Source organism: Megalobrama amblycephala, linkage group LG15, assembly GCF_018812025.1.
Source record: "Megalobrama amblycephala isolate DHTTF-2021 linkage group LG15, ASM1881202v1, whole genome shotgun sequence".
Lineage (NCBI taxonomy): Eukaryota > Metazoa > Chordata > Actinopteri > Cypriniformes > Xenocyprididae > Megalobrama > Megalobrama amblycephala.
The window spans coordinates 18,223,762-18,248,575 of record NC_063058.1 but is presented as its reverse complement, the minus strand read 5'-3'; the positions used below and the strand labels follow the sequence as shown (position 1 = coordinate 18,248,575).

At 37.2% G+C, this 24,814-nt stretch overlaps 1 long non-coding RNA gene across 1 annotated transcript in view; it reads left to right on the top strand.

Annotated features, from left to right (window-relative positions):
- Nucleotides 1–24,399, top strand: part of LOC125246747 — a 147,294-nt gene extending 122,895 nt beyond the window's left edge. Inside the window, exons 2-3 of the long non-coding RNA XR_007179960.1 lie at nucleotides 6,960–7,004; nucleotides 23,302–24,399. This is a non-coding gene — a long non-coding RNA (uncharacterized LOC125246747). The remainder of the gene's footprint in view (nucleotides 1–6,959; nucleotides 7,005–23,301) is intronic.
- The last annotated feature ends 415 nt before the right edge of the window (nucleotides 24,400–24,814 follow it).

Here is a 24,814-nt window from a genome sequence, read left to right as displayed (position 1 = left end):
TACAAACAGAGACACAGATAAAGACACTGAGAGGAAGTAATTCTGGCTTAATCCTCCATGTACTCACTAAATGGGAAGGTAAACCATCCCGCTGGCAGAGCGGGAACAGACCTTGTCCGTCCTTCCAGTATTGCATACTTGTTTACTCAGCTTTTTTTTGTCCACACATACATCAAAGCAGTTTGTTTAAAAAGGGAGATTGGAGGCATTGAAGAGGTGCGTTTGGACATGATGCCAGCTTTCGCCTTTGACGCCCACCTGGATGACACTTGTGAACGGCTCTAACCACACCCGCAAAACAAAGAGCAACATTCCAATCATTATGTAAAGGCTCTTTTTTCTTTTCAGATGGAAAGCTTCAGAGAAGAACTTGATAAAGGAGCAATGACTTTTTGTCTTCACATTTGCTTGCTTCTCCTCCATGACTTGATGACCCTGCTAAAAAGACCAGGGGCATAAACCATGATGGTAGTTGAACAAACTCAGGGCTACAGGATTAGTTTTAAGTTGACAAAAACCAAATCAATTGAATCAGGCTTTGTTGGTACCATGACGCTGATTATCAACTTTCTCTGTCAACTCAGGCTTTGAACCTGAGTTTATGGAGCATGTGCACATGAAAGTGTAATATCAGTAGTGAACAGCCAATCACATGCCTTGAAACATACTGCGATTCACTTTTTTTGTTGCTGTTTGTACGTGTTTAAAAGGTGTACAGCACATTGGTCAACTAACTGTTGTTTTTAATGCTGCTTTACAAATAAATTGCCTTGCCTTGCCCGAAGTGCAAGTTGGTGCACAGCCCACTAGGCTGTCGTTGCCAACATTAATTGTTAAACTAAAATTGCTTATGTATAATGGTTTAGGGGAATAATAATTATATAAATCATAAATAAATCATAAAATAATAATAATAATCATTGTTAAAAGCAAGACAGTTTTGTATTTAAAAACCTTTTACTATATAGTGACCTTTAACTTGGAGCATGAGTAATTGGGGGAGTGACTTTATTGTGTCAGAGATTTTTGTGTCATTTTGCTCACAGCTGATTGGTCCAATTTTGGTTCGAGATCTCTTACGCAGAACAAAACCTGCCCCAGAGCAGTTTAGCCGTCAAGTGTAAGTTACTATGGTGATGAAAACTGCTCAAATCTGAGCCACTTTCATGGTGCCTAAAACCCAGGGTTGATGCAAACTAAACTGAAACATATCTGGCTATCCATCTAAACCTGCTTCATGGTATAGACCAGCGTGAATTTCCATGCTGTTCCAGATTGGTTTATGTGGTTGGTTGGCACCAGCATCCAAAACTATGGTAGACAGTCCAGAATTGGTTCTTATACAGAATCGATTCATTCATATATATATATATATATATATATATATATATATAATATGATTTTCATGACATTTAGTTCCATTAACACTTCTTGAACAAAACACGCAGTGAGTTTGAATCATTCCAACCATTAGAGTCATTTGGAGTGGTTCTTCTGGAAGTTATTACCTCTGTTAAATCCACTTTGAATCTGTAACTGTTAACTGTTTGAAATGTTATATTTATTATAAACAATATATGTAATTATTATCATCATTATTATTGTTTTTAATTATTTTTTTTCAGTTAGTTTACATTATTAAAGACAATTTTTTATTGCTTCTTCAACACTACTGATGATGAACCAGAATCATAAAGTGCAATCAGATTCAAAACAAGAACTGATTAACGTCATTATCCAAAACACAGCTTGTTGACCATCTTTGCTGTGGAAGAACCTCCACAGTCACATCTTCTGCTGCTGCGACTAGATGCTGCTTTTCTCAAGCTAAATGGACGAGTCAGCAGTTACACACACACACGTTTGCACATCACACCACAGGAGTGTAACAAGGAGTAAGAAACCACATCATGAATTGTCTCATACGCTTCTGTACATCTTCATAAACACTGACAGGGTAACACTTAAGTCTTTCAGAGGGTCAAAGACATCTCTTGTGATGGGAAACCCAATGTGTGGGAACCCCATATGTCATGTAGTCTGCTGCAACAGGAGGGTGTGGATATTTCAGCGCTAAGTCAGCAATCAGGCAGAAACACGCACTTACGCCACACCTACGGCAGTGCTACAACAAGCACAAACCACACGTAAGCTTTTGTACATTTGACGGTGACAGTCACTAACAGGGACTGTGCCATTTGTGTCTATTAGCATGCTCGAATTCGGTCGACCTACTGTAGGTAGGCTTGTTGGTTCAGCTAGTTAAAGGAATATTGGTAGCACTTTATTTTACAGTCCTGTTCCCCATGTACATACGATGTACAGTACTTATTACAGTAATTAACTTAACTGGGTAATACTGTAGGTACTAACCCTGAACCTACCCCTAAACCTATCCTTAACCCCTGTAGCTACCTTATATTACCCAGTATTTTCTTAGGTAAGTACACTGTAAGTACACATAAATAAATGTACTGTAAACTAGAATATTCCAGGGTTCAGTACTAAAAAAGCTTGATTTGTTGCATAATGTTGATTTCAGTCTCTGTTACAGTGAAGCGCTTACAATGAATCCGTAAACTTTAAAAAACTCATTGTTTCAATAGTATAGCCTAAAGACGTAATCAATATAGCATGATTTTAGTGTGATAAAATTGCTTACTAACCTTTTCTGTTTAAAGTTATTTACAATTGAACAATTTTGTCACCCCAACAACACCATAAATGCAAAAGAAGAGCTTTGCAGCTCAACTAAAAGCTCACATTTTAACAGAAGAATTAATGTAAATTCATTGGATCAAGTCACATTTAAATTTGTTGTTTCATTTTGTTGGCATATTAGATAAAAATAGAGATAAAAAAGAAATTGTTGTATGTTGTATGAAATTTTGTTTAAAATCAGGCAAATGATGAAACACCTCTGCAAAAAAACCCTTCAGAATATAGATAGGAATAAAATTGTTTGGTGTATGTAAGTGCTACTGAAGTGGAGATTTCTGACTCAGTGCATGAGAAAGACAACTCATTTTGAGAAAATTTCCGTTAAAGATATGTAGTGTAATTGAAATCTGCAGACAAAAATAGAAATAGTGCAATAAAATGAGCGCATTTTTTATGTCGTCTTTCCACAAGTCTGAAAAAAAAAAAAACATGTTATAAAACACACATAGCCAAATCTCTACACACATAGACCAAATGGACCAGTGCATGAAAAAAAGTGTTTTTGATTGTGTCATGCCTGAAAGTAAATGAGGGATAAGTCCAGACTATTATGCTACAAAATGCTGTCGATTGAACTTAACTTGTCTTGAACCTGGAATATTCTTTCAAGAAGACCAAGCAGCATCCAAAACACAGCATATGCTTTAGCACCTGAACTTGATTCGGTACTGAATCAATAACACAAGTCTCTTTTCAACGTTGACCACCTGTGTTATGTATAAATGAAAAAGGAAATTGTTTTCATCTGTCTTTTCACTATCAAATCAGGTGGTTTCATTGAAAGCACCCTAGAAGCGTAATTCAATGGTGCATACACACTAAGTTCTCAAGTTTCAAAGACATTTTGGGTGATAATAGCGCTGCTTCTAAATGCAAGAGGAACAATGGAAGAACTTTAGTCTCACATCATTTATCTCCTAGTTTCCTGAGAGTCTGAAGCCCGGGATCTGCTCCAGACATCTGCCCATTCACACGCTTTTGTGTGCATATTCCTTGCTCACTTTGTTCACATTGAAATATGTGTTTTGACAACTTCACATCTCAGTAGCTTTAGGGATGCAACCGCTTCCCCCTCGCCCCTTATTTCCTCCTCGTGTGCTGGGATTGTCACATTTGCTCTTTCTTGTCTACTTTCTTTTCATTCTTGCCAGGTGAGACGGACTAATCAGTCTTGATGCGTCTACTCACCTGTCAATCAGCCACTGCGCTAAAGAGAGGTTTTAAACAAAGAGATATAATGAAATTTTTGGTTCCCCAAAGAAACTTTTAATGAACAGTTTTTTCTTAGTGTGAATAATATTTTAATAATATAAAGAACCTTTTTCCACTTTTTAAGAACTTTTTGTGCAATGGAAAGGTTCCTTTGATGTTAAAGGTTCTTCATGGAACCATAAGCCACTTTGGTTACACTTTATTTTAAGGTGATGTAATTACATCTTGTAATGAATGTCAATTCAGTTCTACTTTCTTAGTATGAATGGGGAGCAGCAGTGCTGCAAGATAAGACAATTGTCAGATACTTAGGCTTTGTAGTGCAACAAATCCTCCGCCATGGTCTTGTTAGTCATCTCGTCACTTATTCTCGTTATCTCTGATTCCTGAAGCTTGTGTTGGATGAGCTGGATGGAACTGAAGCGACAGTTATCCAACTAAATTAAATGGTTTTTATTTCTATAAAAAGCAAAATGACATTGGAGGCGTAATGTAAACGTAACGGTGGCATATTCTATACTAATTTACACCCTCACGCTCCGTCATGGCAATATCGCGAGACAGCTTTTCACCTCAATGAGAAATATCGTCACGTGGCACGAGATCTCATCACACCCCTATTAACTACATGTACTTACTATAGAGTTACGGATAGGGTTTGGGGTTGCACTTTATTTTACAGTACGTGCACTTACATATACTTACAGTTTACTTACCTAAGAAAGTCCTGGGTAATATAAGTACATGGGTTAAGGGTAGGTTCAGGGTTAGTACCTAGTTATTACCCATTTATTACAATTACTATCATAACTACATAGTAAGTACATGGGGAATAGGACTGTAAAATAAAGTGCTACCAGGTTTGGTTTAGGTTTAGTTAACTGTAATTATGCCAAATTTACTTTTATTACATGTAGTAACCTGTAACTATAGTCACCTTAAAATAAAGCATTCCCTCTACTTTTCCACCATAGGGCCAAACCGTTCTTGTTGCTTAACCGTTCTATGTCAGTGCTGACGGTACGGAAATGGTTTTATTTTCCACTGTAGGGCAAGTAAAAGAGTTCTCAGGTCGTTGTCTTTATAACTTAAGAGTTTACAGACTGTATGAGATTTAAATAGTGACCTCGTTATGGAGGATGATTGGATATTCCTATTGTTAACTTGTTTACTTCGCTCAAATAGTGCCCTTGGCCAACTACAGAGAAAATGGTAGCCAGGCAAATGACAAGTGACCAATCCTGAGTGGCTGAGAATTCCAGGGCGAGAATGGTTTGTAATCGTTCCATGCCAATCTAAGCTCAAATGGATAACAATAACTGTTCCTTACAGGTGCCCTTGAATGAAAAATTGAATTTATCTTGGCATAGTTAAATAACAAGAGTTCAGTACATGGAAATGACATACAGTGAGTCTCAAACTCCATTGTTTCCTCCTTCTTATATAAATCTCATTTGTTTAAAAGACCTCTGAAGAACAGGCGAATCTCAACATAACACCAACTGTTACGTAACAGTCGGGGTGTACGCCCCCAATATTTGCATATGCCAGCCCATGTTTCCAACATTATGAAAGGCATTAGACAAGGGCAGCCAGTAACGTCTGGATCTGTGCACAGGTGAATCATCAGACTAGGTAAGCAAGCAAGAACAATAGCGAAAAATGGCAGATGGTGCAATAATAACTGACATGATCCATGATATCATGATATTTTTAGTGATATTTGTGAATTGTCTTTCTAAATGTTTCGTTAGCATGTTGCTAATGTACTGTTAAATGTGGTTAAAGTTACCATCGTTTCTTACAGTGTAGCATTAGCCGTTAGCCATGGAGCATAGCCTCAAATTCATTCAGAATAAAATGTAAACAATATAACAGTATACAATACTCGCATAATCTGACGCATACATGCCGCATGCATGACGAACACTTTGTAAAGATCCATTTGAGGGTTATATTAGCTGTGTGAACTTTGTTTAGGCACTGTTTTAGGCAAGCGCGAGCTCCGGGGGAGGGGAGCACGAGATTTAAAGGGGCCGCACAGCATAAATCGGCTCATATTTAATGATGCCCCAAAATAGGCAGTTAAAAAAATTAATTTAAAAAAATATATGGGGTATTTTGAGCTGAAACTTCACAGACACATTTATGGGATGCCTTAGACTTATATTACATCTTGTAAAAAAATGTTCGATGGCACCTTTAAAATTCTTAGAACCGTTCGGCCAGACGATGGAAAAATGGCTATAGATGCCTGTAAAGAACCTATATTTTAAGAGTGTATATAGTAGCAGGCACAAATAGCATTGTATCTCACCTGTCAACATGTAGTTGTATCACTAAAGCAGTGAACAGGTCCTTGTGATGCTAAAGTAGCGCAACTGTTTGGTGAATTCACCCTTGTGTCTTCATAATGTGGCTCCTTCCATGTATTCAATGATAAAACAGATTCTGTTTTCAGGGATCTTTAACTTAGTGTTCAAATGCATTTGAAATTAATCTTTGCTATTTCTTTTTTAAAAGAAGAAAAATGTGCATCTCTCAAGTAAAATGTGGCGGCATGAAATCTTTACATTTTTGGAGATGTTTGTCGCACTGTGATTTTTGAGTCATTCTCCTTGTACTCTTAACAACCTACACTTTTTCCATATTCTTATTTATTCACAGTGTTTAATTCATACAGAAATACGTTTCTCAACCGTGCTGAAACTTTTTCAGTTTTTCCACTTTCCAAAGTCTTAATAGTAACAAAACCCGTCTGGTCTGAAAGTGTGGGGTTTCTCTCCTCTATAACTGGCCACCATTAGGGGAATTCCACCAGTTTCAGTACAAGGAGGACATGGATTTTCCACAAAAAAAGAAGATATGTTCATTACGGTCCATTGGGCTGTACAGTTCAGTGCCATAGGCAAAACCATGACGGCCCATGCCCCAGCCGAGAACATCAGAAGCATGTTTAGATTGTGAAATAAGTCATATAGAACAACCTAATCACTGTTTGTTTCTCTGTTTTGTTTGGTTTGCAGGTGGCCATGGATTTCACATAAACCGAAGCTTGTGCAGATGATAAAGTAAGTGCTGGTTGAAGGTTTTGCTTACATTGCTGCTTCCAAAGCTTCTGTATCTGATTTTTCAAACTACTCTTTAAAAAAAAAAGTTCTGCTATGATATAAGCCTGCCATTTGTCTGAGAATTTAGCCATTTTTTTGGCATCCATCAAGTTGAACGTTTCAGGTTTGTTTAAGGGCATATAGGAAGCTGTCTACTAGGATCCAGGAAATACCTGCTGTTAACGTGATGAACTTTTGAGGCAAAGTAAATGTGTTTCTGTGGTAACCAGGGCTTTAATTCTTGTAATGTCAGTTCCTAAAAAAGTGCTAATGAAATAATGAAGTGAAATGATGAATTATTAAGAATATAAAGATGGAGAATGGTAGGCTCTTTGCTAACATTTGAGATTTGACACTGTGCTTGATTTGAGTTTTGTTTGTTTGTTGTGTTGACGTTCTTGTTGTTTCCTTCTGTCGGTGTCTCGCATCAGATAATTTTGCCGTATCCTATCACGCAGGCTTCATTTTGAGATTTTCTACATTTCCCACAAGTATCTAAATACACATAGTTTCATGTAACAGCACGGAGGTGGGTGTTGTTTTAAGGGCTCATTATTTCAGTAAAGTGATAATGCATGTGTGTGTATAGGGACACGTCTTACCAGGAGCGGGTGTTGCTGACAATGGCTCTTTCAGTTGTTCCTCTGCTCGAGCTGTGAACCTCAGGTCTGCAATTCTGTTTGTTGTGGTGATTTAGATTCAGATGTTGCAACCCTTTAATATCTGCCACATATCTCATTTTTTAATACCTCCAACAATAGATGTATGAGATATGTTAAACTTGGCTAGGGTCAGTGCTTGCATAAGCACACAGTGCTTGGACACACTTAAGGCATACTGATTCAATTTACAAATTTTTATTATTAGGGCCCGAGCACCGATGGTGTTCTTCTCCGAAATGAATCGCATTTTTGAGGGCCTAAACGTGTTCGAAAACTCATGAAACTTTGCACACGCGTCAGAAGTTGTGAAAATTTACATCTGATATGGGTTTCAGAATTAGGTGTGGCAAAATGCCTCGATAGCGCCACCTACAAAATTTCAATTAAGCACCCTTCATGCTACATTTCACGCACATGTATGAAATCTGGTAATAGCCCAATACCTACAAAAATGTCCCTGGGTGCAAAAATCTGAAAACCCAACAGGAAGTGAGATATTTCGAATTTCTCTGCAAAATTTTTGCAGTTTTTGCCATTTCCAGAGGTTGTACTTTAACGAACTCCTCCAAGAGCTTTAATCAGATCAACATCATATTTGGTCAGTCTAATCTTAAGGCCTTTGCAATGTTAAATTGTGAAGATCGTGTGAAGGGCGTGTCCATGGCGGTCTGACAAAGTTTGATGTTTCGCTGTGAAAGAGGAAAGAGAAAGAGCTGTTGTAACTCGGGCATGCTGTGTCCGATCTGCCCCAAACTTCACATGTTTGATAAGAGTCCTGGTCTGAAGACATCTACATGCCAATATTCAGTTACAATCATAGCGCCACCTGCAGGCAACAGGAATATATACTGTATATTAGGGCTGCACAACGATTAATCGTGATTAATCATTTGCAAAATAAAAGTCTGTGTTTACGTAATATATGTGTGTGTTCTGTGTATAATAATTATGTATATATAAATACATGCACATACATGCATACATTTAAGAAATATATACATGTATAAGTAAATATACACATTTATATATGTATGTGCATGTACTTATATATACATAATTATTATACACACACACATATATTACGTAACACAGACTTTTATTTTGCAAACGATTAATGGCGATTAATCGTTGTGCAGCCCTACTGTGTATATATATATATATATATATATATATATATATATATATATATATATATATATATATATATATATATATATATATATATATATATATATATATATATATATATATATACTTATGTTTTAATATGTTATTTTGATATTTTTGATATATATTTTTATTATTTTCTTTATTTTTCTTTCTTATACTGAATTTTTATATACAGTACAATCCAAAAGTTTGGAACCACTAAGATTTTTTATGTTTTTAAAAGAAGTTTCGTCTGCTCACCAAGGCTACATTTATTTAATTAAAAATACAGTAAAAAACAGTAATATTGTGAAATATTATTACAATTTAAAATAACTGTGTACTATTTAAATATATTTGACAAAGTAATTTATTCCTGTGATGCAAAGCTGAATTTTCAGCATCATTACTCCAGTCTTCAGTGTCACATGATCCTTCAGAAATCATTCTAATATGCTGATTTGCTGCTCAATAAACATTTATGATTATTTTCAATGTTGAAAACAGTTGTGTACTTTTTTTTTCAGGATTCCTTGATGAATAGAAAGTTCAAAAGAACAGCATTTATCTGAAATACAAAGCTTCTGTAGCATTATACACTACCGTTCAAAAGTTTGGGGTCAGTAAGAATTTTTATTCTTATTTTTTTGAAAAGAAATTAAAGAAATGAATACTTTTATTCAGCAAGGATGCATTAAATCAATCAAAAGTGGCAGTAAAGACATTTATAATGTTACAAAAGATTAGATTTCAGATAAACACTGTTCTTTTGAACTTTCTATTCATCAAATAATCCTGAAAAAAAAATATTGTACACAAATATTTTGTACAATTGTACACATTAAATGTTTCTTGAGCAGCAGATCAGCATATTAGAATGATTTCTGAAGGATCATGTGACACTGAAGACTGGAGTAATGATGCTGAAAATTCACAGGAATAAATTACTTTGTGAAATATATTCAAATAGAAAACAGTTATTTTAAATTGTAATAATATTTCACAATATTACTGTTTTTACTGTATTTTTAATTAAATAAATGTAGCCTTGGTGAGCAGACGAAACTTCTTTTAAAAACATTAAAAATCTTAGTGGTTCCAAACTTTTGGACTGTACTGTGTATATATATATATAATTATTTATTTATTTTTTAAAGTAAATTTGAGGAAACTATTTCATTTTTTTTTTTTTTTTTACTCTTTGACCTTTAGACTCTGACCTAGACACTGGCTAACCATTGTACCATTAGCAACAGCAGCAAAGATTTTCGGTATCACAAATGATCTGATACTTAAACATGCTGAACCACTGAAACCTGAATTACAGTTAAATTCCTGTAAATGCTCTCATGAGGGGTTTCCATGCTATTTATAAATCCCATTCATTACTAAACCTCCTTTCATTTACTTGTGCCTCTTCACTTATACAATAATTCTCTGTAAATCCTGAAACGGAGGTTGTCTGTAAGTTTATGAAATAAATTCAGTATTGACACAGAGGTAATTATGGACGGAACATATGGCTTAAAGCAGCTTGCTAGTTCCTCTGTCTGAATGCCAACGAGAAACGGTATAAACTCTTACTTGGGCCAGAGTGACTTGTTTGAACTGTAGTAAAGATGTTGCCACTTTAATCTGCCTACCCAGGAGCTTAGAGACAAGGTTGAGAAGTTGCTAACTGTTCTCTTATAAAATACCTTTTCTCTTGTATGTTACTTTGGATGGTTTGATTCGCTGATTCAAGCCCCTGCGGTATATGCTATATTTACTGTATTTAAATCACTATATTTCTAATTTTTTGTTACTGTATATTCTACTTTTTGTTCTGTTTAGTGTAAATTAATTTGAATTTTTTTAAGTTTAAAATGTAATGCTGATTCAATCAAAAACCAGAGAAATACAGCTCTGATTATGTAATCTGATAGCTGTATATTTTAAAAAACATTTTCCTCTTATATAGCTTCAATGTAGCTCATTTTTATTAGTTGTTTTATTAATTATATTATGCTTAACTCTTTTTCTTTTTTTCAAAGATCTGACTGTAGTTTCATTTTAAAACTGTAGCTTGCTAAGCTATACAGGCTGCTCAAGATTTACACTCTAAAAAATGTTGGGTTGAAAATGGACAAACCCAGCAACTGGGTTGTTTTAACCCAGCGGTTTGGTTAAATGTTTGCCCAACCTGCTAGGTAGTTTTATTTAACTCAACTATTGTTTAAAAATGACTGTATTGCTTGCCCAATAGTTTATAAACCCAAAGTATGTTGGAAATTAACATTTAGTAATATGTTTAATAAATGAACATTTATTCATAAGTTTAATGAATAATAATTAAACAATAAACATTTATTAAATTTCTCATTAAACCTTTTGATTAATATTGTTGCCTCTAGTAATTATGTGTCTGATTTTTAATTTTCAACCTATTCAACATATTTTGGGTTCATTTTAAGCCAGCCATATAGTAATTTTTAAACAATACTTGGGTTAACTAAAACTATAAAGCTAATTTCCTAGTAAAACAGTGTGTATGTAGGCTACAGTGAATGTTGGTGCATGTGTGTCATTTATAAGAAAAACCTCTAGTGAGAATGACTTGACACTTTTGACATGAACATTTGCACTTGCACTCTTTTCAGTTCCTGGGATCAGATCTGTGCAGCTGCCTGCTGCAGCTGAGTTCCAGTTGAGTTTTGCACTGGAGCCACAGTTTCTAAAACCCCTTTGCACCCCGACTATACTGTATGTTCTCCTGGAACGCTTTAGTGCGTCTTTCCTTGCGGTCAGTTCTCCCTGCGGTTCAGACATGCCACCCAATCTCCCGCTTATTGGACCCATCTGTCTCATTAGATTGTGTGTCATTGCTGGTACTGTTTTAAATGTCAGATTTGGAGGCCAGCCTGTATCACTTCCTCTTCCATTAAAGACGCTAGAGAAAACGCCAGGTTCTTAATAGGTTTGGCATGATTTCCCTACAGGATTTAAGAGTTTAAGATTGTATGGGATATTCCAAATGCATTTTTTTTTTCTCGGTTGAAATTTTCCTTCCACCTTTACTTTATATATAAAGTGATTCACAAAGATTAGCCCAGGTAATAAACTTGATTTCATTGTTGCAACTTGATGTTAAATGAGTTTTGGCCACCATGTTGAACCATAATCTGAGGCCCTGTTTACACCTGGTATTAAGATGCATTTTGGTCTATCGGATCGAAGTGGAAAATGCTAAATACAGGTGTAAACGGGGTCTAAAACGTTTTGAGCTTGTCCACTTTCAACCACTTCCAGAGGTGGTCGGAAACGCATTCGACCGGATTGCTTTCATAGTGTAAACGCTAATGTGGTCGAATGAGTTTGAACAGCACAAAAGACTGCCTACTCTTCGCCTACTGACCTAACGCGTACACATTGTGGGAAGTGCGCTACCCAGACGGGATGTTGGCTGGAGACTCAAGTTTGGTTTGAGGATGAAAAACGTACCAGGCATAATGTTCACTCATCATTCCAGATTTTTAACATGCACTCACCGCGCTCACAAAAGCTGCTGCTCTATTAATATTAAGTTTTTGCTCTATTAAGTTTTTCCGCCGTCTCCTTTTGCATTTGTATGTAAATTGCATGAACTTATTTTGTCCATTAGATTGAAAGATCTGAAAAAAAACATACATTTACCTGCCAATAGACTTTCCCCTCGAAGAAATCAGGACAGAAGTGGTTGAAAGTGGACAAAAGAGATGAATTTAAACACCAATGGGAGAAGAAAGTTCAGCAGGTGATCTACTGAAAATGCACAAATTAAAGAACACAGACGCAGTGATCTCAAGTGAAAAATGGTTAAGACATCCTCTTTTTTTGGTGTTAAATAATGGAGACAATACCAGTAAACTGAGCAGTGTTGGGGGTAACACATTACAAGTAACTTGAGTTACGTAATCAGATTACTTTTGTCAAGTAATTAGAAAAGTAACGCATTACTTTTAAATATACAACAAAATACTTTTTCAAATAAGTAACGTAAGTTACTTTGTTTTTCCATTTTGACTGACAGCTCTCCTGTCTTCATGTTGAGAGAAATCGTGAACTCAGAATTAATAAAAAAATAGTGAAGTGCGATCTCAGAATTTTACACAAACCTGCAGTAATTAAATATATTAAATTGCACAAATATACTTTATGTATTTAATCTCACTTTATTAACCAATGTCTTTGCTGCTGACCTTTGATGATCCACTTCAACCATACTGTTAAGCAAAAATGACTTTAGTTTCTGCAGTAGGAAAAGCCACTGATATGATAATTTTGTATATAATAAATTACTTGCTCCTCAGAGTGCGCAATAAAGTTATGTTGCTTTTGGAGGCAGATGCCTGCTGTTTGGGTAGACAGTTCTGGGACATAATTATACTGAACCACTTGCGTTCAGACTGTCAGTGCAAATCCAATTAAAACCCGATCAGATTTAGCAAGTGTGAACGGCATGAAATGTGTTTTTTACAAATCCGTTTTGAACTACATTCATACGTGGTTTGAAATCCTATTCAAATTCAAATCCTATTCAGTCTGACCACTCTGATTGGATTTCGTGTGGTTTATGTGACTTTCTCACGCCACGTAATAATGTAAACGCCATCCGTTCTTATAGGAAACATACTGAAATAAACATCACATATGTAATTAAACAGTAATGTAACACATTACTTTCCATAAAACTAAGTGACACAATTAGTTCCTTTTTTAGGGAGTAATGCAATATTGTAATGGATTACTTTTAAAAGTAACTTTCCCCAACTCTGAAACTGAATACCTCTAACCTTAGTAAATCAAGTTGTGTGATTTATTGAAATACTTTCATAAATTTTGCATCTGAAAGAAAAACTCCTACAAATATACCATAATAATTTCCATTGCTAATTTATCACAGCATTTCTTTAGTAAATCCTGACAGTAGTTTTAAAACGCCAAGAGAGTCGATCACTTTCTGTGGTGTTTTGACGGAATATTGATCTGTCTTTTTGCTATGCAATCCCATTGGGGTGACTGGTTGGTACTTTACTGCTAGCTTGATGCAAGACAAACATATAGAAAACACATCCAACCTCATGTATAGACAAAGTATTGTTATTCAGCAATCTGTTTGGTGGTGCACAACGACCCAATGAAGGAAACATCTGCCTGCGTGTTGCACTGTCTGCACCAGATCACCACAGCCGGCTAACTGAGGGAGAACTGCTGCACAGCACATCCACATCGCCAGAACAACTGCTGCTGCTGCTCTCTCTCTCTCACACACACACACACACAAACAAACACACACACACACAAACGTGAGTATCTGCTTCAGCATACCACCAGCATCCTCCACAGCAGCTGTGTGCATGTGTCTGTTTGTGTATGTGTGTCAACACATGAACTTTCTCTTTTCATCCACCAGTTGGGAACATGCCTCGGTCTTCACCGCTGGCCATCAGCTCTGTTCCGTATTCATCTGGAGTGTGTGGACGTACACACGCACACGTGCACACAGTTCCTGTGTGGTAACCCTGTTTAGATGCAGTGGGTTAAGCAGTTCTGAGATCAGTGCAGTGCCACACAGGTTTTTTTGTTGTTGTTGTGCATACTAGCAGAGGAATACTCTGGTTGTGCAGTACTGCAATGTGTTACATCAGGGCCTGCAGAAGTGCAGATCAAGGCTTACTTTCACCTGTGTTCATGCTGATCTCACAATAAGTTAGAAAACTGATACAGAAAGGACATGTCTAGTCAATAGCTATGTTTCCATCCAAAGTTGCGAATTTAACTTTGAAAAAATTGGAATTGGAATATCGCATAAAACTTTTGCGAATAAAGCACCGTTTCCATCCAATGAGCCGAAGAGAACAAAATTGTCACTTCCTGATAAACTGTCGCTAAATATCACAAAGAAAAATGGAAGTTGCATAATTTTGTATATAATAAATTATTTTTCGCAATAAAGTTATCTTGCTTTCTGAGGCGGATGCCTGCTGTTTGGGAACACAGTCATGTAAGACAGTTCTGGGACATAATTATACTGAACCACTTTAATGATTTTGCTCAGGACAGCATTTCAGATCCTGCGCAACGAGATTGGTCTGCTGGTTGGTCCAGTTACGCAGTCCCATTGCAGTCACATACTTTTTGATGCGGATTTCTATCGTAGTTTATGCGGATGTTTTCTAATTGGATAAAAGTTTATCCGACTCAATTGAGCACATGTTATTTATGCACATTTTTAGAATTTATGTGCATCTTGGTGTTTCCATCCAGTGTTTTTTTTATGTGATATCCCAAAATGTACATAAAAATAGGTGGATGGAAACTGAGGACCTATATTAACCTGATGTGTTTTTAGGGATAAAACCTAGTAGTGGGGTTTCCATCCAAACGTGAAGCGAATCTTTTCAAATTTTGCAAAAAAAAACCAAAATAAAAAATACAACAACAACAAAGAAATGCGAATTATGTGCATTTCCATCAAATTTGTCTAGCGGATGACGATGGTATTGGTAACCTAGTAACCAACAGTAAATAAAACACCATCAGCAGAAACAGCTTATTAGTCACGTGGGTTTAATGTTCGCTACATCTGAATTTATTCAGCAAATGTGTTTCCATCTCCCATTATTCACATAATGGGAGATGGAAACATGCTGAATGCTGAATAAAGTTGTAGTTTTTGTTATTTTAAGACCAAAATGTATTTTAGATGCTTCAAAAACTTCTAACTAACCCACTGATGTCACTTGGACTACTTTGATGATGTTTTTATTACCTTTCTGGACATGGACAGTATACCGTACATACATTTTCAATGGAGGGACAGAAAGCTCTCGGACTAAATCTAAAATATCTTAAACTGTGTTCCGAAGATGAACGAAGGTCTTACGGGTTTGGAAAGACATGAGGGAGAGTCATTAATGACATAACTTTCATTTTTGGGTGAACTAACCCTTTAAAACTTCTCCTTCCCCACTGAGTGAAATATCTGCCAGTCAAGCATGGTGTTACTATTGTGAAAAAGTAAGAGCTTCATGCAGATGAAAGTGAGAAACAGAAAGGAAAATACATCCTCACCACTGGTTTGGTAAATAACCTTGATGTGTGCAATTCACCTGCACCTTCCACTTCCACATATACTGTAACATTGGGAAAAGTTATTGTGATATTGCTCTGCTGTGTGTATAATCCTTCTGGAGGTTAGGAAGCTAAGTCAATGTCAGGTTCCCCAGAGAGGAGGCTCTTTCTCTGAAAAGAGATGGCTACCGCAGCGACTCCTCTGGAAGTCCAGACTGCCACCGGCCCTTGCTGTCCTCTCTCCCAACCACATAAATAGCCTAGCGTGGGTAGGGCACGATCGGATGTTAAAATAATAATATCCCGTTTTGTAAAAGGGGAAAGCACAGGCAAACTCATTCCCATAGCGAGTGGTGGGAAGAATCAATGACTTCCTTTTCCGAGTCTCTGAGGAATAAGGATACAGCGCAGGTCCCGGGGGTGTCTATCATATTAATAGTCCTCTCGATAAGCTTGCAGAACTTGTGAGAACTTCTCGTCAATGAATCAAACAAGAGATCGCGTGGAAAGTGCATCTCCCAACCACGAGCGTGTAGTATCTTGTATCTTCCACACAATGGTTGAGCAGTGAAGGTGTGTGACATGTGAATGCGCTGAAGACAGCAACCTGAGATTGAGCTTTTGAAGTGTCAGTCCAGGTTTCTATTGCTCTGGAATTGTCAGGCATTAACCACAAGTCTGTCCCGGGGTGCAGCGCCCTGAGCGAGGGAGTGGGGGACTTTTTCTCAGGTGAAGTGTTCCTGGGCTTTGTGTGCAACCACAAATCGGAATCTCATACTCGAGTATGAGAAGTGCTCGAGTATCGGAAATAGATCGGTGGCTTTGCCCTATAGCCTGTGCTGGGCTGCTGACATCGGGTCTCTATGGTTACCAATGGGGAAAGCCCCAGCGTATGCATGCGTGACTCTATTCATTGGAATATCAATTAAGGATCACATGTCGAGCCTGACAATCTTCAGCTGTGTGAAACAGTTGAGCATTAGAAATGGGCAGATCGATCTTGAATATTGAGACCAGTACCAGTGTTATACTGTATTAAGTGGATTGATACTTCATTAACTACTGTTTATTTAGCATGTATTGTAAATTTAAAAAAGTAAAAAAAAAAATACTTATTTTGTAGGATAGGAATTATTTCACCTTAAAGGCAGAGAATTATTTCAATTAATAAAGGCAGAGAGGCGGAGAAACATAATCTGGATTTATTTAACACTGTATAGCAACAAAGCTAAATCTGACATTTATTATAGAGTGCAACAATCCCCACCCACTTTTTCAGCAGTGTTGGTTCCGGAAGTGTTTTTTTCCATTAATTTCTCCTGTAGGGATTTCAAAAAAGTCGTTGTTATAAGCCATGAACCAGCTACGAAGTGAATCATAACATTACAAATTTGATTTGAAGGAAAAAAGTATTTGAAAGTCGAATAAAAAATATAAGGTACAAGACTGTGCACTTAACGGCTTTAGTGAGGAAAAGAACTACAATCCCATAAAGCATTGCAAACAGCACAATCGTGTTAAATACAATGGAGAAATATAAAACTACTCATTTAAAAATGCTGATTATATTGATTAAATAAGTTTATTGCAAAATATGCAAATATATTGAAATATTGAAATATTTTAAGAGTGAAACCGACTCGATTGGAGTGGGCGGAGCTAAAGAGATCTTTTGGCGCATTTTGCTTGTTTCAACTCTCTGGTGGAATTTTCTGTGCAGCATCATGGCTAATATAGTTTCATCATGAATTCCGCTGTTATATATGATTATTTTAAAACTAAATTGAAATAAAAAAATTATTTGCTTCAGCAGAAGCAAAATACTATCGATTAACATCCTTGTCTTTTAAGCTTTATAAATTATTGTTAAAAATCAATTTCCTCATGTAGAAAATGAGTTTTTACTTCCGGAAACCCCACTGTTGCACTCTATAATGAGTTTGTGAATGTGAGTTTGTGAATGTTAAGTTAATTTAAATGAAACATTGTTGAAAGTTTGTCATGTTCTGTAATAGTTGTTAAAAAACCAAATAACATCAGAAATTGCAGTTTAGAGTACACAAATTTAAATGTTAAATTCAATTAAATTAAGATTTTCAAATCTATTGTATAATGGCTATAATCACCATTTGTAACCCGTGCTGGAAAAATGAGTTAGAATGCGCACCGGCTAATTTCAAGCTATAGGCAAAACAAGTGAAAAAGTGGTCGAAATTCAGGTTTTCACAAAAATGAGTTCATTAAGCCCTCGTCTAGATATCCTGATGCTCTAAATAGCAATTAAACATCTAAAAGTATCTTTATTTGTATGTTTTCTGAGAGGAGTACCTTTCCTTCGTCCATTAAAAATACAGTTTTTCTCTGCTCGCTTCACGACTGGCGCTTCCTCTCTGCACAAGTTTGGTATCGTTGTAAAGCGCAGCATTCCAATGTTGTGAATATTCATAGCGAATTCTCGATGGTATGAGTCTGAACCAATGAAATGTGATTTTTAAACTCATGCTGATGTAAACAAAACGATCTTACTCGCACTGACAGATCCGACGCGCGCACAAAGACGCCTCAGACAGAGCGCAATCCCGATATACACATTTACACAAAATTACAGTATTTCAAAAAATCTGTCTTGGCGAGTATTCATGCAAACATTATCTGTTAAGTCTTAAGTGAATGTTAGGTTAACTGTTGGGGAAAAACATCTGATGTGTACCATTATATTTCATCCTTTTGGTACAGTAGGTCTTAATATATAGGCTGTCTGTTTCAATAATGTTAATTAAACAATTGTCGAAAGAAAAGTTGAATATGTATATTTTCTTATAGATATGGCTTTTGACTTTTTTGTGCAAAATTTGGTGGTATTACCAGGAATTTTAAGGTATGGTTGCTAGATGATTTTGTTTTGGAACCTTTAGAAAACGTTACCTTGATTTTTCTCAAAAATTGAGTTTGCTTACTCTATTGACTTCAAGCAGGTGTTGCTCTGTAATTTTTTTTTTTTTTGTCGGATTCCAACAAATCATACATCATTTTGAAGGTTTTTTTAACAGAGAATGTGAACTAATTTTTGAAATTTGCTCACTGTGACTAATTTAGCCAGGATGAGTCACATGTTATGGAAATAAATAAATTGCAATGATAGTAGCATTGATAGTACTTGGTGTCAGCTTGAAAAAAAAAATGGTATCACCCATCCCTAGTGCCAGTGTTTTAAATGGTATGTAGTCAAATCAGAAAAGAACTTGCAGTGACATGATAGAACACAAATACTTATCTTTGTATGCAAAGTCAAGAATGAGGTAGATAAATTAGTTGAATTGTTTTTGAATTGCCAACAAGAATGGTGAAATGCGGGCAGGATTGTTACGTTTCTTCTCTAGCTAATATCTCCCTGAGATGAGCTCCTCTGGGCAGGGTGGCGATTGTCCTGCATTGAGGACAAGCCTGGTCCCTCAACGGGCACAGAAGGACCAGTGTACATACCAACATACCACAGTGATGGTTGAACATGTCCCAGAGCGAGCCCACCCAGCTCAGTCGGCCCTCCGCAGTCTACCTTCCGCGTTCCTGGTGGGGTCCGGCCGAGGATCAAGGGCAGGCCGCACGTCAGGGGACACGATTATGAGTGCAGGGGCCCGGCCATCACTTTCAAGCTCTGGCCCAGGAGTGCAATTTCATCAAACGCTATTTCCTGCCGATAAGACCCAAACATTTCTCTTCTTTTCTTTTTTTGGGGTGGGAGGGAGCAGGAGTGATTGACATGATTTCAACTGAGGGAATGTGAATCATCTGGAGATAGTGGTATTGCAATGTATCATGTTAAGGCTCATCCACCAATGCGTAAAAGTACAAGCTGTGTGAATATCCGCTTATCTATGTTTCGTTGTATTCAGCCCCTTCCATTCAAACATAACGTAACTCCGCTCTCTAGCTCTTTAATAGCTTAATCAGGCCTGTATTAGACTATTACTTTACTCACCCAAGACCCTGCAAATTGTTTCCAGCTTTGAGGGAAATCAGTTAAGATAGTTTGCAGGCCCCGATAGGCAGCCGATTTTAATTTAGCGTATTTGGTCCTTGTTCTCTCTCTTTTGGTTTTGTGTTTAGACTACAGAGAGTCCAGTCCATGACTCCGATTTTTGCCTTATCTAACTTTGTTTGACCTCAGTAGCATGTTCCTTGCTGTTGGCATTCCCACAGTTGGAAGTTAAAGGAAAGTGTGTTGTGTCAATGAATGTGAAACATTGACAACTCATCCTAATCTGAAATGAATGGCACTGTCGCAAAGGAAAGGAGGACAGGCAGACGAGGACAAACATGGTACTTCCTTCCACGTGCCTCTACCGTGATCCCAATCATTCATAAATTTGCACACCCAGGGAGACTTGGAAGTCTGTCCATCCTGTTCATTATCTGGAGGCCTCTGGCCATTAGGCTGGAATGAGAAACCATCACAAGCTCATCTCCAGATAACGTCATGGTCCAGAGGGATGGAGACCTGAAAGCCCTAACAGTTTTCTTTTCCGCTGGCGCTGTCTCAGTTCATCACTCCCTGCCTGCTTTCATCTGGCCTCACTCTCTCTTTTGTCGGTTTATGGCCTACCATGTCACCTCTCTTATGGAGCACTTACAGTGACAGGGATTCACAGTGCCTGGACGTTATTCATCTTAAGTTATAGTTGGTAGCTTATAACATTGTAAGCAACAGCAATTGGTTTTGATGCAACAAAGCATAGGGTCAGTATTTATACAAATGTACAACAATGTGCAACTACCAGTTGCAGTGCAGATAGCGAAGCTTATGCAACCAAACTCTGGATAGAGTTTGATACTGTAGTTGAATTGGAATGCCTATTATAAACAAGACAGCACAGGCTGAACTCATTTCATAATTGATGAACTTTACACAGTTATTGAACTGAACTGAATCAACACTGAACTGACTGACTGGCTGAATAATGACACTATTATTTTCTGTAGAACTCCTTTACAGCAGAATTTAAAAAAGGTGACTTGACTTAACATTACCACTTTATACGTTTTTCCGCTTTCTTTTCTGTAGATTCTTAAAAAGATGAAAAAGAGCACTAGTGATTCCCATCCAGCACTTGATTTTTCTTAAAAAGGCGGGCCGTTGAATTCTTAGAAAATAATGCACACCCGAGGTGGTAATGTGGCCACAACACGAAGCGGAGTGTGAATTATTTTCTAAGAATTCAACGGCCTGGAGTCAATTATTCAGCTTATACTACAGTTTCCACGCTGACACTGTTCCGATGTTGTATTTCAAGACATTTGTCAGGTTTTTGTCCTTAAAACACTCTTGTGTGTGGGACTATATTCTTACGCATCTCATCCCAACCCTCCGTTGCTAATTCCAAAATGTAATTTCAGAACTAGTAACAAAGGCTTGAGCCTTGATAGCAGAATAATACAGCTGATACAGTTATTAACGCAGTTGAGAAATAGAGAAAGAGAGAGAGAGAGAGAGAGAGCGAGCAAATGCGAATTAGCCTACCTGAGCAGGCTGATGTGTCTATGACGGCAGAGGTGTCTCTACTAATAGCGAAACTATAAGTTTTATCTTGCTCAAGAACCGCATAGTTATTACCTCGCTGGTGAGTCATGTATCTTTTAAGTTGCTAAACTATTTTACTGATTAATTCATCAGAGCAGCGCTAAGAAAACGCTTCTCTGCGAGTGTCAGTACGTGTGTATGTTTGAAAGAGAGAGAGAGAGAGAGAGCGCGCGAGAGAATATGCACTTTCAGGACACAATAAAACGTATTTTGTGGCAAAAACCATGAAAAGAAATGTCGTTTTCATCCTATCGTATATGCTTGGTCAGTGTCGTTGTGGGTTTTGATTCTTTTGCGGCTGTAGGACCTATTGAAATAACTGATCATTTGGCGCAGTGATGTGGAACTGTAATGCGGTCAGAACTACTTTAGCTACGCGTTTCCATGACAATAATTGCAAGCCTTAGAACATTGGTCAACCAATCAGATTCGAGCATTCAACTGCCCCATAGTATAAATAAAATATTTGGCCTGTCAAAAGTAAACAATTAATGCAATTTTGTTTATTTAATAAATTAAAGATATATTATATAAAATTCCACTTATACATAAAATATATTCATAAATACAATTATGTAGATCATATTAATCATATATGTATATATAATTAAAATTAAATAAAATATATTTATAAATGTATAGGCTACATTTATGTGTATTTTTATATATATATATATATATATATATATATATATATATATATATATACATATATATATATATATATATATATAATTTATTTTTTATTTGCAATTAACACAACAAATTCAGTTACTATTTTTAAGGAAAGTTTAAGGTTTTGACAATTTGAGTTGTAGTGAAACGTGCGTATTTATAAAGACTGTACAGAGGTAGATTTATGCAACAGTGACCTTTACTTGCCTCATGCTTCACAACTGTACAGCAATCTTGCTTTTTCATCTCAGATTCTGTATCTGCATCAGTTCTTCTTCTTCTTCAAAAAAAATCATCATGATGTTAAATGATGATGCTAAATGAACTAATATGAGTTAATTTCTTGTTTGGCGATGATGAAAGGGAATTTGAGCTTTTTTGATGGGGCTGTGGGGTAAAAAAGGGAAGGGAAGCACTGGTATAGACTGCGTAGCCACCATCTTCCTTTCTGCTTTCCAGCACCATTGAAGGAGAGCAGAAAAGGAAAGAGGATATTTTCAGTGTTCAGATAGGGCTATGGTCTTTCTCATCCTCTCTGTCTCTTTTGACTCTTGTCTCTTGTGTTTGTCTCTGTCTTCCTGTCTTGCGCACCTTCCTCTCTCTCTCTCTCTTTTCTTTCCTTTTGACTGTGTTTCACAGAATGACTGCTCTGCTTTGACTTCTTCTCCATTTCTTAATGTCTGTTTCTTTTTTTCTCAGCCCCAGCCATCTGTGCCATTCTATGTAGAGCATATAACAATTTCCCCCCTCAGTCATCTCAAGGATTCGCCTCTCTCAGCAGAGTCTGTTCTGAAAGCCCAACTCGCCAAAATGTAAATAGTGCAGAGGCTTTCTCATTACCTCACTTGGTATTTTTAGGTGCCTCTTAAGAGCAGACAAGAGGAGGCCTATAACTCACAAGAAAAATCGTAGACAAACCAAAACATCAATGCACTAACTATACAGTAAAGCAGTGGAGTGAAGTATGACAGTGGGCTGCAAAACTGCACGTAAAGAAGTCAAAATTGCTTTCATCAGTTTTATGTTACATTTGAAAGCAGCAACACCTTGATGTTGCAAAAATGTTTTGAGAAGTTAGTAATGGTCTTGCTTTCCATTGTAGTGTGGGAACAGGAGTTGGTGTCTGAAGAGAGATCACAGTTGTCATCACATCATCCATCGCTAACCCTCCATCCATGCGCCTCTCCCTCTGCTGGAACGAAGTGTCCCTGTCTCTGACAACAATGTCTTTGAGGAAAGGAAGGAGTTTTGCTCTGTCTGCTGTGTCTGTGGGGCTCAGCTTTAGCGGGGTGTTCCCTCCCTGGTTCCTCTCCAGCAAAATTACCTTCAGCTGCAGTTGGAGCCAGAAGATGACACACATCTGGGAGTCTGGGCCCAAAGCCGAGGTGGAGGCTCTGTCTTGATGCTTCTGCTTATGCTGCAGTCATCAAGAGGCTCTCTTCTCTACGTCTCCCTGCTTTCTTCCAGGAAAGACAGGAAAGGCCTTTTTCCAGCCCGTTCACACTGTACTAAGTCACTAGACTGTTTGGAAATGGAGCAAGGGATTTAGGAAGGGGAAAAAAAGAGAACTTAAAGGGGTGAAAGGAGATTTCGCTTTTTTAACTTATACTTGGTGTGTAATGTTGCTGTTTGAGCATAAACAACATCTGCAAAGTTATGATGCTCAAAGTTCAGTGCAAAGGGAGATATTTTCTTTTGCAGAAACTGCTACAACAAAAGACTGGTAGGGACTGCAACAAGCTTCTTCCCAGGTTGGTGACATCACAAACCCCAAAAACCCTGTACCCGGGAACATGTAACAAAGGGGGTGAGGACATGTTGGGCTGCTTTAGAGAAGAGGAAGAGTTGTTGTGGTAGTGTTGTTACCAATCTTTAATTTGAAAGCCACACTTCTAGCACCTGTAAAACCATATACTTCCATCTAAAAAAAAAAAAAAACATGCTGTCATTTTATGCCGGACTGCTTCACAAATGAGGGTCAATTCAATGCTGGATTTGCCAAACGTTTAACATTCTAGTTGATGAGTTGAATCAACTCCACAGCAACTACATAAATTTATCAACTAACCAGATGCATTTTATAAGTTGGAACTTCTTCCTGAGTCTCTCCATCAGTGAGTAACCGAAGCGTGAGCTGTTAAAGCTCCACCCTCTTCTGGAAAGGGGGCAGGGAGCAGTAGCTCATTTGTATTTAAAGGGGCAGGCACAAAAACTGTGTGTTTTTGCTCACACCCAAATAGGGGCAAATTTGTCAAGCTATAATAAATGATCTGTGGGGTATTTTGAGCTGAAACTTCACAGACACCAGACACCAGAGACTTATATTACATCTTGTCAAGTCAAGTCACCTTTATTTATATAGCGCTTTTTAAAAGGGGTGTTATAGGTCCTCTTAAAAAACAAATCAAATAATGACAAGGTTGACTTTTCCCTTTCTTTCACTATTCAGTCTTTAAAATTCATGAATGTGGCACTTGAATTGTTAGCAGGCAATGCTACATGATCCCAAAAGTGTGGGGGGCACAATTATAAAACATTACATTACATTTTTCATTTTAGCATAAAGATCGTCTGCTGTTTTTCATTCTGTTGCCAAGCAAAAACAGACTCTGAAA